The following is a 17,385-nucleotide window of genomic DNA, read 5'->3' on the forward strand; positions in this document are numbered from 1 at the left end:
CCAAAAAAGGGAAAAAAAAGAAAGAAAAACAATCTAAGAATGGATCAGAGGCAAAGAAAGAGAAAAAAGGGAGGGGAGGATAAATGTTCACATCAAAGGAAAAAAACAGTGTCTCAACTATCTCAACATATCAGCATTTCATTAGGAATTTAAAATATAACATATTTTTCTTCCTAATCAGCTTCAACTGCTACTATTCACCCAGTAGAGCTGATGGATAGAAATTTCTGAGCCCAGGGACTTCCCTGTAGCCCAGTGATGAATTCTCCCTGCTCCCACTGAGGGGCCCAGGTTCGATCCCTGGTCAGGGAAGTAAGATCCTGCGTGCTGCACCGTGCGGCCAAATAAATAAATAAAGTTCCATGCTACACCTATTTTTTAAAAGAGAAATTCCTGAGCCCATAATATACTTTCTATGTAAGTCCAGAATTCCAGGATCAGACAGAAAGAGAAGGAAGGTGAGAAGATAGATGGACCTTGACAGAGATGGAATGAAAACTGCATAAAATTTGACTATCCAGCAATTGCCTCTGTACAATTGCTGATAATTGAGAACAAGCAACAAACAAAAAAGAGTTCTACCTGCCAAAACAATTATGTTATCAAGCCTGTACAACAAAGATCACACAGGATCTATTTGCAACTATTTTCAACTCAGTTTAAACAACAAGCATGTTTCTAGGATTCCCAAGCTTACAGCAAATCAGAACAGCAAACAGACAGGGAAGAGGAGGTGCTACTAGCAGGTAGGACAGCAAAGTGAAATCAAAGCTGGCAGCCTGATGCCAAGGAAGGGGACCAAAACAAACAAGCAAACAAACAAGTGGAAATCAAAAAAAAAAAAAAAAATCTATTAAGAATCAGTCACCAAATCTCCGAAAGCCCAAGAGTTTGAGGTCACTGCATCTGGTAACTCCCATGCCCTCCTCTGAGCTCCAGAGCTGCTTATGTGCAGTTTCCAAAGGGGTCTGCTCAGGATCCTGGAGACTGGAGGGAGCCTCAGGCACAGCAACAAGGGACGGCGGGGGGAGACGGACACCAGGGGAGGGGGGCCCAGGACTCTGTCTCCCTGTGGATACCACTGTCCACCAGAGCAGCCCTGCTTCACTCGGCTTTACTTCCTGAGGCTTCCTCGATGAAAGGGTCTGCTGGTTAAAACGATTTTTAAATTATCTGACTACTACTAACTCCAGAATCCTTCAAAGCAGTATATCCAAATGTAGAAAGGGGATCTATTCCAGGCGTTGGGGAGAGGGAGTGATGAAAAGGCAGAACACAGAGGACTTTTTTTTTTTTTTTGCGGTACGTGGGCCTCTCACTGCTGTGGCCTCTCCCATTGCGGAGCACAGGCTCCGGACGCACAGGCTCAGCGGCCATGGCTCACGGGCCCAGCCACTCCGCGGCACGAGGGATCCTCCCGGACCGGGGCACGGACCGGGGCACGAACCCGCGTCCCCTGCATCGGCAGGCGGACTCTCAACCACTGCACCACCAGGGAAGCCCAGAACACAGAGGATTCTTAGGGCAGTGAAACCATTCAGCAGGAGAGTACAGTGGTGGAGACAGGTCATTATAACCTTGTCCAAACCCACAGGATGCACAACACTAGGAGTGAACCCTACTGTAAAATTTGGTCTTGGGGTGACAGTGTGAGCCCAACGCTCTGGTGCAGGCTCTCAGTAGCAGGGGAAGGCTGTGCACGTGTGGGGTCAGAAGGTATACGGGAAATCTCTTGTACTTTTCACTCAATTTTGCTGTGAACCTAAAACTGCTCTAAAAAATAAAGTTTACTAATTTAAAAGAAGAGAAAGAAATAGATCCTGTTATGCCTCTAAAAGCCCCGTTTTTTCTCCCTGTGCTTCCCTCGTGCTGGTAGCACCACCCTCTAACCACTAGTCCAAGCTAGAAACCAGGAGCTACGCCTGACCCAGAACAATCCCACGGAAATTCTATTCCTTCCTCTCCCTCCATCCCATACCCCACAGGTCACCGAATCCTGCGATGGGCCCTGCCACACACTTCTTAGCCATGTCCCACCCTGGACGTCCTCAGGGAGTCTGGATCACTCCAGGCAGCTGTCTTCAACTGTGCCTCCCCCCTCAGCAGCCCACCCCCCAGAAAGCACCCTTCCTGTTGGGTCCTCACGCCATGTCATTCCGAGTCCTGAGTGACACCTGGCTGTGAGTCTGCAGCTAGATGGACAGTATCTATTTCCAGGGGTGGGGATTAAACGTGCTTTGTTTGTGCTTTAAAATATTCGTATCCAAATTTCTACTCTGGATATGTATTTGCGTATTTTATATAAAAAACAACAGTAAATATCATTGCAGGGTGGGGTATGATTTGATGCTTTTGGCGTTCAATTTCAAACCAGGCTCTTCACAACCTGGCCTCCCCAACTACATTCCCAGCCTCACTAGTTCTTTCCCCCTTTGCCCTTGACTCCCTCCCCTCTGCCCAGGAGGCCTGTGTGCAGCCACCTCCTGCCCCTCCTTCAGGACCAAGCTGGAAGGCAGCTTCCTGGAAACCTTCCCTGCGGCCCCAGATAGCAGCATGAATCGGCCTCCACAGCTCCTCTGGGCTTCCCCAGCCCCTGGCACAGACCTTCACGGTAGCACCATCACTCCTGACTCCTTGTATTTGTTACTTGCTTTCCCCAGAGATGTCAAGCTCCTTCTAAAGGGCACAGGCTGTGCCACGGGGTGGTCAGTACAGCCTAACACCAGGTCTGGACTACCAAAAATGTTGCATGAATAAACGTAAAATCCAGTTTTATCAGTAACATGCACTATTTTATTATCAAGCCCTATGTAATCAGTCTAACTGCTGACCTGAAACCCATTACTTTGCTGACGTGATACGATAAATTCTTCTGAAGGGCAGAATTACATAATGTGCTCCCTCCTTCCTGTGCATGTAACAATTTATCTGCTGAAGGTTGATGTTACAGAGAACACCAACCTGTACTTGAATACCTGCAAAGTGTTCAATGGCTGTGAAGAAAATTTTAAATGTTTTTAAAAATGATGTGGGCAATTTAAAATGTTTTATTGATGTGCATGTATTGTGGGAGGTTGAGTTTCCTGGCCACAGGCTGCCTGAAGGATGAGATTAAAAACCGATAGAGGAGGATCATTAATGAGCTGTGTAATGCATTGCTGTTCGGGTAAGCGCAGATTTTTACTGGCCAAAGGCATCCATGGTGTATCAACCATCTCACCAGCTTCGCCGGATGCGAATGTGGGCATTCAGATGCACTGTGTCACTTCAACTGGTCTTCACCTTCCTTCAAACACCCCTTTGATTATGTGATTTGCCTGTTCAAATCCTTTAGTGTTTCTTTTTTGACCACAGGTCAAAATGGAATCGCTCTCCTGTGTCTACAGATTAAAATCCAAATGGCTTCTCCTTCCTTCCTCCTTACCCTATGAAACACCAACCTATCTTAGGGGAAGAGAAAAGGACATGGTTGAAAGAAGAACTAAATTTATCAAGTAGCAATGATGAACCAGACATGGTGCTAGGCACTGGGTATTTCAAGATAAAATACAGTCCCTTTCCTGTTACAGTCTACAGGAGGAAACAGAAAACTAAACACATTATTACCAGACAGGTGACAGGTGCATTATTATAGCTGTTATTAAAAGGGCTGGGGGGCTTCCCTGGTGGCACAGTGGTTGAGAGTCCACCTGCCAATGCAGGGGACGTGGGTCCGTGCCCTGGTCCGGGAAGATCCCACATGCTGCAGAGAGGCTGGGCCCGTGAGCCATGGCTGCTGAGCCTGCGCATCCGGAGCCTGTGCTCCGCAATGGGAGAGGCCACAACAGTGGGAGGCCCGCGTACAGCCAAAAAAAAAGGCTGGGGAAGGTTTCCTGTAGGAGGGGCCATGCAAACTCCCTCAGCCAGTAGAGGGTAACTGGGAAAATCAGAACGGTAAAGGTCCAGGGATGCCCTCAGCATCCTTAAATTCCAGGCCCAGGGATGCCCTCAGCATCCTTAAATTCTCACAGGGACTTACTACCAGAATCTCTATTCCCATTATGCCTTCTATTTCACCTCTGGTTAGAGTCCTGAACCCCATATAATACCGTCCTAATTACCCTTGTCAAGAGTGACTCAAAATTCACACACAGTTAAAATGGAATTCTAACCAGGAAAAATTAGAGAAATCCAAATAGGTCAATTTTTTGTATAAAAAACTTAACTATTGGATAAACAATTTGATATCTGCTTTCCTGACCTCTCTCTCTCTCTAATTAGGCTAAGAAATCCTGGATACCGGGATTTAATTTTGTCATGCTACTTTATGTGGTTACCTTTTATTTAAATAAAATTTATTTATATATTTATCTTTGGCTGCTTTGGGTCTTCGTTGCTGTGCCCGGGCTTTCTCTAGTTGCGGCGAGCGGGGGCTACTCTTCGTTTTGCATTACGTGGGCTTCTCATTGCAGTGGCTTCTCTTGTTGTGGAACATGGGCTCTTGGTGCGCAGGCTTCAGTAGTTGTGGCACATGGGCTCAGTAGTTGTGGCTCGTGGGCTCTAGAGTGCAGGCTTCAGTAGCTGTGGCGCATGGGCTTAGATGCTCCACAGCATGTGGGATCTTCCTGGACCAGGGCTCAAACCCGTGTCCCCTGCATTGGCAGGCGGATTCTTAACCACTGCGCCACCAGGGAAGCCCATGGTTACCTTTTTATATGGTCCAGACGGCCTGGTTTGGGGCCTCACAGGCAGTGTAGGTACAAAAGGCACAGAATAAATAATGTTGAATGAATGGCCAAGTGTATCAGTCCCACTTTCTAGAGCAACTACTACAACCACAAAATCACATTTTATGACCCCAAAACATAATCAATACAGTATTTTTTTAAACTTTTTAAAATGAATATTTGCAATCAATTTAGATCAATGATGACACAAAGGTGTCATCCTTTGAAATAACACCCAGATACCAACTTGCCACTGTTTGCAAACATCCAACTCCTAACCACTGCTTTGTGTAAACACATAATAACTAATAAATCCTAAGGGAAGCAGTTATGTACACAAGGGGTTGTCTCTGACAAACATCTGATCCAACTTCTGCTCCTAAAAATGAAATCCTACTACCCCTAGGAACTCAGGCAAGAATGATATAAAGGCATCAACAAGTGAAAGAAAAGCACTTGGGACCTAAATTCTTTTTAGTTTATAACATTTTCTCATTTTTCACATTCATTGGCTTCTAATAGTCACTCATATCATTAATAATAAGCACTCACGTCATTAATCCCTGGTGGTCCCACTTTATGAACAAGTGTGCATTTCAGTGTGGTCATCGGGAAAGTGGAATTCATTTCCTCGCAGAAACAATGTTCCAAGTGCTGATAAATTCCCTGGCCAGCCCACCAAGACCCTCTCCACTCCTAGTACAGGTAGCCTCTAATACTGCTAAAACCAGCCCAAATAGGTGACGTCCACCTTCGGCACCTGCCGACCTGCTTTCTGCCGCACCCTCTGCCCGAGCTCAGGCACCTCCAATCCTCACAACTGTCCTAATGCACCAACTTTTAAATGACCTACTCTTTCTCCTTTCTCCTCCTACCAAACTCCAATTCTCTCATGTGTGATTCTTAGCAAAGAAAAAGAGCAAGATGAATGAACAGATTTATAATCAAGTGTGAATAATAGGAGATATAAAATATTCTACCAAGAGATGGAGATCCCTGATGGAATCTGTCATTTTTTTCTGAGTTATTTTCTGAAATGTGTTACCACCAAGTCAATTAAATTACATACAAGTACTCAGAAAGCAACTCACAGCACTTTAGATGAACTCTACCATCCATCAAACTCTCCTTAAAAAAAAAAAATCTGCACATCTGCTCTAAACCTTCCAAAGCCCCTAAGTGCTCGGGACAAAATCCTTCAAAGGCTTTTGATAAATTGCCTCAACTACCTATTTCACAATGAACTGCATTTTGTAAAAACAAACTGACACACACATGTTAACTAAAGCAAACCTACATTTGACCAGCTTCTAAGCAGTTTAACAGATTAAAAAAGAAAAATATTAGGCCACATGGAAGAAGATACCCCATGGGTTAAGAAGGGTTTGTGAGGGCACGTGGCCCCCTCTATCTGGGGATGTGCTCTCGGAATCGGCCAGGTGAAACTGCTGCTCCCTCACAGAATGTTCACACCTCCACCACTTCCAAACCCTAAGTTGTTTCAGAACGAATCCCCAAGGCCATCAACACATCTGGGTGGCCCCCAGGGAACATATGAACTCTGCAGATTATCTGTCCAGTGGCTAGAAAACTGGATGGCCACCCTGATAATCCCAGTGTTTGTAAACAAAGACAGCTTTGCACTACCGCAGCCCTAAACCCATTTCATGATTGAGGAATACACGTTTCCTACGTACAGTCCCTCAAAGTTAAATGTGAAAAAGGGGAAAGGAAGTGGTCAGATATGAAATATTAAATTTCCCTAAAGGAAAATTCATATATAAAAATAATCCCCACCAGTGATATCAGATAATCAGGAGAGACGCAGAGAGAGAGAGAAAGAGAGGGACTTTGATATTTAGTATTTCCCCCTGAAAAAGAAAATCAAAACTGCCCTTTTGGAAAAATCAGAACTTTGTAGGACTCCTTTACACTGATTTCATGGGTTAAATTTTCGTCTTTGAATTAAATACGGTTTAGGGAATGAAAGGGGAGAACCAACATGTCATCAGTGTTTAGGACTTCTGAAGTGCTACAGCTTTGTATACACACATTTATAATTTGTCTCTATTTATGCATTTTCATTTTAAGTTTTGCATTTAAATTTTATGTCATAGTCTCTCTGGTTCTTAAAAAACTGGTTTGAGTTGATTAGATTTCCCAACTAAAACTGTATAATGGACTATATTATATAGGCATGATATTTATATACAAATTATATTTTTTACGTTATATTAACTCTATTCACTCTGAACCACTGAACAGAATACGATGCACGTTACCATGGGAGTTAGTATGGTTTGGTAATGTAATGAACAAGGCACAGAAGGGAGATTCAGCTCTCTGACAAGACTGATAACAAGATTCTTCATACATCCAATCTGACCAGAGCAGAAGCTCATCTCAGCAGCAGTCGGCTTTTTCTTTGGTGAGCACAGTTTGAAACATGTACACTAAAAACAGTATCAATTTTTCTGTGGCTATTGCTGGGGGAAAGGGGGTCAGCATATCGTGTTAGCAATTTTCTGTGGAATCGAATTAGAGTTTCATTGTGGTAGCCATATCACATTAAAAATCTGGTCTTTTTTTTTTTTTTTGCTAAATGGTTTCCATTGTGTATTTAGTGAATCTGATATGGAAAATTGCTAATGCAATAAGAGTATCATATAAGCTTTCCTGACTGTAATGCTCAGCCACAATATTCAGGAGAAAGAGGCTCAGCTGGGCTGGGGTGAGGGCTTATTCTCCACAGCCTCTTAACACGTCCTCAGCTTAAGTTCAACGCTGGCTTCTTGAAAGATGGACCGTTAAGACCTATCGTTTAGGGGAAACTCCTTTGCAGATTTTATTCCAGACGAGACCATGGGTTCAGTGAAAGACGTGTCAATTAATTAATATTTATTGACTGAGCACTAGGCAGGGCACTGTGGTGGGCAAGAAGGGAATGCAAACGATAGATAAAAACACAGTCCGTTCCTTCACAGATCTTGAAAGGATTGTCTGAGGAGAAGAAACAAATTAGTATATGAGTAATTCAATAGCAGACAAGATGGGCAAGAGTGCAAAATGTCAAGAGCCACAGGTGCTCAAAGGAGGACACACCTGAGACCAGGGGCATCAGAGGAGGACACACCTGGACAGGGTCATTAAAGATGAGGAAGATGCTGATAGGTCTGTGGATTTGGTGAGAGGTCGGGAAGCAGGGGAAGGCATTCTAGGCCTTAGCATGAGGAAACATGCAGAGGAGAGGAAAGCCAGGGTATGCAGGGAAAATCACAATTCTTTATTTTAATTGCAGCATAAAATATGGAAGGGGTGGGAAGATAAGCCTGGAAACGTGGTCTAGGGTCAGCTCAAGGCTGATACAAAAAGAGAGTAGTGGGTGGTGTTCAGAATGGTTTGGGGTAGGAAGTGTCAGGCCGAGGTCCACTGGCAAGAAGAACATCCAACTTCCACGGGTCTGATGGCTTCTAACGCTAACAAACATCTTAAAATCTTAACTTTAGTTAGCTCACGTTTCTTAAGAGACATCATTTATCGGAATATTTATTTGAAAATGTTAGTTTATGGCCAAGGGGTATTTGTTTATTTTTTGTTATGCCCCTACTCATGACATGAACATTTACTAGGTTAACAGAAAAGAAAATATTCTAAGGTGCTCATACTGTTATAACTACTTACAAATTTACTGTTTGCTTTTTCTTTTTCCCCGTTCAGAATAACTTTTCAACTCACTGGCAACAGTAACCAAGGAAATATAAATCCAACAGCCTAGAATTACAACTATTTGAAGAGATTCATGCTTTCAATGTACTGCTACATTTACTGTTTTATTCTGGACTATTCCGTTTCTGAATTCCTCATTAAATGTTAGAAGTGATGAGCAGAAAATCTGCACTAAACTTCATTAGAACTTTAAAATTCAAGGTAGTATGTTTTGCAAATTAAAAAAACAAACTTCTTCATTTTCATAACTTTTAGCTTGCCTTGTATCAGAGTATATTTTGTGGACAAGTATTATTTCCAACATATTAAAGCCAAACATGATGAAATTGCTGTTTTATTTATTGCAGAGGGAATGTCAGACATAAACTAGTTAGTTGTCTAAGTGCTATAGTGACCACTTATTAAACACCAACTCTCCAAATGTGGCAAAAGAAAGTGAACTCTCATTAAAAAGAATTAAACTATTTGTAAAATTGAAATTGAGTATTTTAATCTTTATGAAATAATTTCTTGACAGATTTTTTTTTCTCCTCCAACTGACCACATGATTAGAAAGAATAAACAAATTTACCAGTTGTTTATTACTTCTAGAATCCTTAGCAATGTTTCATTAACAACAAAAACCCCTCCTTTTTCTCATTCCATGGTCTTGGGCAATCAGAGATATAGTAGTTGACGTCTGTGAATATTTTCTGATTACTCATTAACTGGGGATATATAAGAAAAGGAAAAAGATTTTAAAAGGAGAAAAGTCAAATAGCTCATGCTGACTTTATAAGATTGATGGCAAAGATGTGAGAAGGGCAAAGTACTTTGAGGTTTAACCTAAGATTTGTTTATGTCTTTGATTTTTAGCAAACACTGTAGTGATAAAAATGAGTTTGCTCAGATCAAGAATACGTTGGCATTCTCTTAAACATAGCTTGAAACCACAGAGTTCAAGCAAAAAACAGCTTTGGCAAAGATAGCCAGTGAAGCATAAAAACGGGAGTTGGTTGTGTCAGAATAGATTAACAAGCTGAAGGCTGCTAAAGACAGCAGTCTTGCCATCAATGAAGGCGATCATCGCCACTAAAAGCTAGTTTTTTCTGATATATTATTTGAAGCTTCTATCATAATATATTTTAAATGCTCCTTATTTATAAATGATTACATCATTTTCTTATCTGCAGTATCCTTCTTGGATAACCACAAACTTGAGAGCGGTCCAAAATCCTGCTCATGGTTTCCTACAAATATAGGGATACTTACTTACTGAACTGTCTATTTAGAGTTAGGAGAATGTGTTTGGGTTTTATTTTTACTTCCTTTTTAAATATAGATCACTATTTCTAAAATGTAAACATCCATTGGTATTCCCTGACACCGACAGGAATCCCAAGGCAGAAGATATGCCTGTCACTCACCCAGAAGGATGCCCAGATGCTTGGCTCAATTATGGCCAAGGAGGTAGCATTATTAAATGCCTTATGACTTTACAGCTATTCTCTATTATTCCTGTTCAACAACGCTTCCAAAAGATTATCCGAGAAATCTGGCAAGCCACTGAAACGGTACTTGTAAATTGGATCCATTAAAAGCAATCCACAGTGTCCTGTGGGTGTGTATCCGACTGTGAATTACTGGGCAAAGGATTTACGTGCAATTTTATTCCCAAAGTCGATTTACATCATTTGTACGTTATTTCTCACGCGTACCAGTTCCAGCCCAGAAACAAGTCAACGGAGTATTTCTAAACTATCATTTCAAATTTCCACTGTCAAGAGTGGGAAGAGGAAGGCATAGTAACGGGAAGACTTGTCAGCGATTAGCCATCCATAAAAATGTGTCCCGTCCCCCCGCCGCCGCCCCACGCTCGCTGCTCCTTCCGATCACAATGCTGGCGTCAGTAAGTCTCCTGTATCTGTTCCCCACCTCGCCCCCCTCCCCTCCGCGGAGAGTTGGCACCGAACAGCAGGCGAAGGAAAAGACAAACACCCCAGCTCCCAACACAATCCAAGCGCTAGCGCAGAGACACTTGAACAACATTCCTAACTTTTCTTTTTGTCTTTTTGCTCACTTCGCGTGTCTCAAAGGTAAGCATTGTAAAAAAAACCCTACGAGATACAAGGCCTGGGAGGCCAGCGGAGTCACACATACTACCCCGCACCCCGATTTCTCCACTGTCCTCCCCCTCCGGCCACAGCAAACAGTTACTCAGCGGCAAATCGGGGTCTCCACGGTGCCTCTCCTCGGTGCTCGGCCCCTCGCGGTACCCAGCCTGGGGGCTGACGGCGAGCGCCCATCCCTGTCCCCCGCCGCGGGCCAAGCATCCTCTGACAGGTCCCAGGTGCCGGCGGCTCCCGCAGCCGCAGCCGAGAGGAAGGCGCGCGGCCGTCTCCCGGGAGCTGCCCCCTCCGGCCTCTCGCCCACCCCGACTCACCCCAAACAGGCCCCACCAAGAAATACAGGTATGGAGAGTATAAAGAGCCAAGCCACACACCAAAGAGCCTCCAAGACTTCCCTGTGGAAGAAAAACTTCGCCGCACCCGCGTCCACACACGCACACGCCCAGCGCGCGCCGGGGAGGGCAGCTCTTACCTATTCCCCGCGGTGCCGCTCATCCCTACCCCCCACCCCCACCCAGGTGCGGCCGCGTCCCCTCCCCCGCGGTGGGTGCCCCGGCCGCCCGCTCCGAAAGCCGCGCACTCACCGCCTGGCTGAACGCTTCCAGCGCCTGCAGGGCCCGGCGGCGGCGGCGGCGGCGGCGGCGGCGGCGGCGGCGAGGACCGAGACAGCGGCTGCAGCGGCGGCGGCAACGGCGGCCCCAGTCGGCGTCAGTCAGACTGGAGCCGCGAAGCCTCATCGCCCGTATTAGTGCGCCGACCTGGAAAGCCGCCAGAAGTCCTGCTCGCAGGCCCGCCCCCGCCCGCCGCCTGCCGCCCGCCGCCCGCCGCCCGCCGCCCGCCGCCGAGCGCCCGGGCCGCTCCGGGAGCCCAAGAGGAGGGGGAGTGCGGCGCGGCCCGCAGCCACGTGCGCGAAAACCCGCGGCGGGGGCGCCTCGTGGAGGCCCGAGCGAGGGGGCTCCCAGCCCCGGGCTGCGTCTGCGTCCTCCCGCGAGACCCTGGACTCCACTCGGTCCGCGATCAAGCTCCCTCGGCGGCGAGGCTCCCGCCAGCGCGGGGCACCTAGCGTCTCTTCCCCGCTACGCTGAGACTTCCTGCCTCCACCTGGAGCCCAAGGCCGGAGGGCCGTTACCAGAACTAGAGATACAGGACCAACAAATCGGTTTGGACTCCCCCCCACGCCCCCGAGTGACTCTTTCTGACGTGTCTCTGGCCCCTGAGGGTTGCTGTTATTTGCTGTTTGTTTCTTACTTGCTTTGCAGAGTAAAGGGGATCATTACTCCCACCGACAGCGCCAGAGTAGCTGGTTTGCCCTGGCATAAGCAGAAGAAAAGCTACTCACTCTGAGTGGTGAGTGGTGGTTAAAACAAGCCATATAATTTTGTGGGTTGTCATTTCCTTACCCGTATTTATTTGCTTAACAGCCTAGCATATATAATATATACTCTTGTCTAATCTAATAAAGGTACAACCTTATGGGCCGTGAACAACGTTAATGGACAGCCTTCCTTGCTCATGGCCTGGCTCCCCCGCTGGATAGCCTGCCTTTGGAGGTCACTGTGGACTCCTCCAACTAGCTCAGAATTTGTTTAGGAAATGCCACCAACATACTGATGGCCTCTGATTCCCCATCAGCCAGCAGCTCTTCATAGAAAAGGCATTTACTGTAGAGATGAAAGTAGAAGAAAGCCGCACGGGACAGTATTCAGCTTGCTCTTGTGTGTAGAAAAATGAGTCCTTCAGAAGGTCCTGATACCCCTGAAATGCAAAGCCATGAATTTAACTGCTTTTTCTCCTTCTCAAAGTACTGAGGTTTCTTCCTGTAGCAGATGCCATGTTTGCATTATCATAGTGTTGTCAGTTGAGCAGTGACCTTGTGTAAAACAGCATTTGTGGTAGAATTTAAATCATCTTTCTACACCTGGCCCATTTTCCTCTGCTCCAGGCTAGGTGTTAAGTTGGAGATTGTTCTGGGTGTGAAACTCCAGGAAACCTTTGGACTGCTAAGAACTACAGGTTGCACTTCCTGGGCACTTTATTGCAGGTAAACTAATGAGGTCACACAATTGCTAATATGTGGCTTACTTTTTCTTTTTATTAATGTTATTAAGAAAAGAAATGGCCCAGCCACTATCTGTTTCCTTTGCTTACGTGCATTAGACAATGCAGAGGACACAACGCAGAGCAAGAAATTATAACCTCTGCAGTACTGGCTGGTGCTTCTGCCACAGTCTTTTTAAGTTCACAGAATTCTCTGGGCCCTTGGCAGGACTTGGATTTGCAGATTCTTTGTGTGTAGTCTTCTTTTTCTGTACATTCTCATTTACATACCATGAAATTTTGGCATCGAGAAGTTAGCCTGTCACTTATACAATGCCTATCACTTATCCCTCAAACCTAGTATAGCAGGTTAATCCTTTATACCCAGGAACAGTAAGATGTGAGTTCCAAGGAGAAAATACCCACTCTGGGAAGGAAGGCTCAGAGCTGACACTCCATTTTTCAAAAGCTGAATATCCTTGGAATAGGAAATCCAGACTCTTTGCTTTAGTTTTCCCTCTTGATTTCTTGATCGGCTGCAGTTTTATTGCTTGTTAGAACTTCCACCAAAAAAGTACATAATGGGAATCATGTGAGAGCTGAGACTCAGTCACGGGTTGTGATTTGGTAGAAACACCAGTATTAAGACCTGAAAACCATGGCAAAATGAAGATGAATTTTCTGAATTACAAGAACTTGGCTGAACATGGGCTCCTGCAGCCCATAAAGAGGTGGTAGGAAAGGCAGCCTCCTTACCCATGAGAAGGTTGGTTCTTTTCACTTGTCATGTGCCCAACATAGGACAAGGTTGTGAGAAAGTCTACAGTAATCCATCGATGCAAAGATCCTGCTTTGTACATCTGTTGTACCTTATGTTTGATCCAGCATTATAATGGTTCCACTCAGAGCCATTGGAGTTGCTGCCTGTACACCTCTCCCACTTCCAGTCTCCTTCCTACATTTCATCTGTAGCTCTCCACTTTTCCTGCCTCCCCCTTGAACTCAGTCTCACTAGAGAGACCCACATGCCAATGATTGTCATACAACTTCATGTGTCGCTTAGGGCCACGGACACGGAAGGTGTCAGGGAGGTCTCCACAGAGGTGAAATTCAGCTACACCTTGAGAAATGAGTATGAATGCCTACCAGCCAGATAGCCAAAGAACCACACGGTGCGCCCGCCCACCTTGGTGGATGCAGCCCTGTGGGTGCTGGCTTTGAGTCAGAGTGCAGCCTGGATTTCATCCAGCCACCTTGGCCAGAGACTTGGATGCAGACACAACTTGCACGATCTTAATGACAGCCGAGAATGCCTAGAATGTGCTGAATTCCATGAGGTTTTGAGTATGAAAACCTCAGTTTTTGTAGAGAATTGTCAAACTATTTGATTTGAGTGCTGTTCCAACATTCTTAGAGGTCAACAATGACATTTCTGTAGTTCAGTGAGTTTTCTTGATCCTCATTTTTAAAAAGTTTTGAGATACAGCTTTATTATTTTAATTGAATTTATGTTAATATTGGAATTCATTCAAATTGGTGCTTGGTAGCATGCTATTTAGGGACTAGGTGAGACTGACTTTCTTTTTTTAATTGTATTTATTTTTGGCTGCGTTGGGTCTTCGTTGCTGCGCTCGGGCTTTCTCTAGTTGTAGTGAGCAGGGGCTTCTCTCATTGCGGAGCACAGGCTCAAGGTGCGCGGGCTTCAGTAGTTGTGGCGCATGGGCGTAGTTGCTCCGCGGCCTGTGCGATCTTCCCGGACCAGGGATGGAACCTGTGTCCCCTGTATTGGCAGGCGGATTCTTAACCACTGCGCCACCAGGGAAGTCCCCGACTTTTTTTTTTTTTTAATCATCTTAATCATTTTAAAGTGTCCAGTTCAGAAGTGTTAAGTATATTCACATTGTTATACAGCAGATGTCTACAACTTTTTCACTTTAGAAAACTGAAATTCCATATCCATTAAAAAGTAATTCCCCCGCCTCCTTCTCCACAGCTCTTGGCAACCACTTTTCTACTTCATGTTTGTAGGATTTTGACTCTTTTAAATTTATTTATTTACTTATTTTTGGGCTGAGTTGGGTCTTCGTTTCTGCGCGAGGGCTTTCTCTAGTTGTGGCAAGCGGGGGCCACTCCTCATCACGGTGCGCGGGCCTCTCACTATCACAGCCTCTCTTGTTGCAGAGCACAGGCTCCGGACGCGCAGGCTCAGTAGTTGTGGCTCACCGGCCCAGTTGCTCCGCGGCATGTGGGATCTTCCCAGACCAGGGCTTGAACCCGTGTCCCCTGCATCAGCAGGCAGATTCTCAACCACTGCGCCACCAGGGAAGCCCCGGATTTTGACTCTTTTAGAAACTTCATATACATGGTGTCACTGTGCTTCTCTTTCTGGGACTGGCTTATTTCACGTAGCGTAACGTCCTCTAGGTTCATCTATGTTGTAGCATGTGGCAGGATTTCCCTCTTTATTAAGGCTTCATAATTTGCCATTGTATGTATAGGCCACATTTTTTTTTAATCCATTCATCAGTCAGTGGACCTTTGGTTTGCTTCTACCTCTTGGTTTTTGTGAATAATGCTGTAGTGAACATGAGTGTGCAACTATCTTTTTGAGATCCTGCTTTGAATTATTTTGGATATATACCCAACAGTGGGACTGATAGATCACATGGCAGTTCTATTTTCAAGTTTGTAAAGAACCTCAATATTATTTTCCATATGGCTGCATTATTTTACATTCCCACCAGAATGTTAAGTGCACAAGGGTTCCAATTTCTCTGCATCCTCACCAACCCTTTTTACTTTCTGTTCTTTTGATAGTGACCATCCTAATGGGTGTGAGTTGACATCTCATTGTGGTTTTGGTTTGCATTGCTCTTACTATTAGTGATGTTGAACATCTTTTCATATACTTGTTGGCCATTTGTGTATCTTCTTTGGAGAATTTTTTATTCAAGTCCTTTGCCCATTTAAAAAATCTGATTGTTTGGTTTTGTTGTTGAGTTGTAGGAGCTCCTTATATATTATGGATATTAACCCCTTATCAGATATGTGATTTGCAAGTATTTTCTTCCATTCTGTATGTTGCCTTTATACTCTGTTGATTGTTTCCTTTGACGCCCAGAAGTTTTAAAGTTTGATGTAATCCCATTTGTCTGTTTTTACGTTTGTTGCCTATACTTCTGCTGTCATGTTTGATCCTCATTCTTTGATGCCTCTACTACTTTTAAGAAACCCACAAAGTTTTTTAACAAATTAAATGAATAAGTGAATGAATATTGACTTCCCTGGTGGCGCAGTGGTTAAGAATCTGCCTGCGAAGGCAGGGGACACGGGTTTGAGCCCTGGTCTGGGAAGATCCTACATGCTGCGGAGCAACGAAGCCTGTGTGCCACAACTACGGAGCCTGCACTCTAGAGCCCGCGAGCCACGACTACTGAGCCCGCGTGCCTAGATCCTGTGCTCCACGACAAGAGAAGCCACCGCAGGGAGAAGCCCGCACACCACAATGAAGAGTAGCCCCCTTCGCCATGACTAGAGAAAGCCTGTGCGCAGCAACAAAGACCCAACACAGTCAAAAATAAATAAATAAATATAAATGAATGAATGCAACACATAAAAGGAAAAGAGAAGAAAACATTCTACTTAATTAAATGGCAGGAATTATTCAACCATTGTTAACTCCCAATTCACATTTCCGTTGGGCTCCATTGTATTGGGCTTTTCCTTCCCCTCCTTGTCTCATTAACACCTACTTACAGATCTCAGCTCAAGTGTCACATCTTAGAGAAGCCTTCTTGGGCATCTTTGATATGGTTAGACTCTCTGGTTTATTATCTTGTAGAACCATGTATTTCTCATTCATAACCAACACCATTGTTCCAAATTGACTTATATTTAATTACTTGATTACCGTCTGTCTCCTTTAATTATCTGTAATATCTAAAAGAATGGGGAGTGTGTCTGATTTTGTTCTTGTTTATTCCCAACACCTAAAAAGGGCCTGGCATATAGTAAGTGCTCATCAAATACTTGTTAAATGTATGGAGGTGTATTAGGAATAGAGGAAGAGAATAGAGTAACGGATCCTGGGCTTGGATTCGTACCAGGCTTTTGGTGTGCCAAGGGCTTAGCAGTGCAGGAGAAAGCAACGCCTGCCTCTGGTCTTCTTTTTGAAAAACTAGAAGTGTGTGTGTGTGTGTGTGTGTGTGTTTTGAAGTGGGGTGAAGTTAGGGGTGATTCATAGTCATTCTGGGGAAGCGGTAGACATGTTAAAGCACCTGGAGAGTCGTATGGTCCACAAAACTTAACAGTAAGGGTAAGTTTAAGGTTTATTCTTATTTTCATGTGGGATTTAATTATTTGATGGTATATGTAACACAAACCCTAACCCAGTTATAATGACTTTTTAATTTAAATTTTATCCACTTATTTCAATATAATTTTTGTGGGTTGTAGGGGGTACTTGACTTTGTGGTATCTGATCCCCACAGGACTGAATGGGTTCCCATTCCTTTTGAATAGCAGAAATTTGTTTTTAAGATGAAGATAAGTTTAATTTTGATATGGGAACTTTGCAATACATTCTGGGATAAAAGGCAACATCCTAAGGTATCACAGAATTATGGTTGAGCTTTACTACTAAGAATGGGTGTCTTAGTTCAGGTATCTGCAACAAGATACCATAGACTGGGTGTCTTAACCAACAGAAATTTATTTCTCACAGTTCTAGAAGCTGGAAGTCCAAGATCCCTGCCTACTAGCTGCCTGGCAGGAAGATGCAAGTTTCTCCCTGGTATTTGTTAGCGATC

General features: G+C 44.6%; 1 protein-coding gene across 8 annotated transcripts in view; it reads right to left on the bottom strand.

The window, feature by feature from the left end:
- Nucleotides 1-11,260, bottom strand: part of SMAD9 (SMAD family member 9) — a 64,678-nt gene extending 53,418 nt beyond the window's left edge. For 2 of the 8 annotated variants that reach the window (XM_032611187.1, XM_032611181.1), the window contains exon 1: nucleotides 11,125-11,252. The gene's annotated coding sequence lies outside the window, so the exon portion shown is untranslated. Of the gene's footprint in view, nucleotides 1-10,914; nucleotides 10,999-11,124 lie in introns of those variants that run through there. The other 6 variants (XM_032611190.1, XM_032611185.1, XM_032611189.1 and 3 more) reach the window with 6 other exon arrangements.
- Nucleotides 11,261-17,385: the final 6,125 nt, after the last annotated feature.

Source organism: Phocoena sinus, chromosome 18 (genome assembly GCF_008692025.1).
Source record: "Phocoena sinus isolate mPhoSin1 chromosome 18, mPhoSin1.pri, whole genome shotgun sequence".
NCBI lineage: Eukaryota > Metazoa > Chordata > Mammalia > Artiodactyla > Phocoenidae > Phocoena > Phocoena sinus.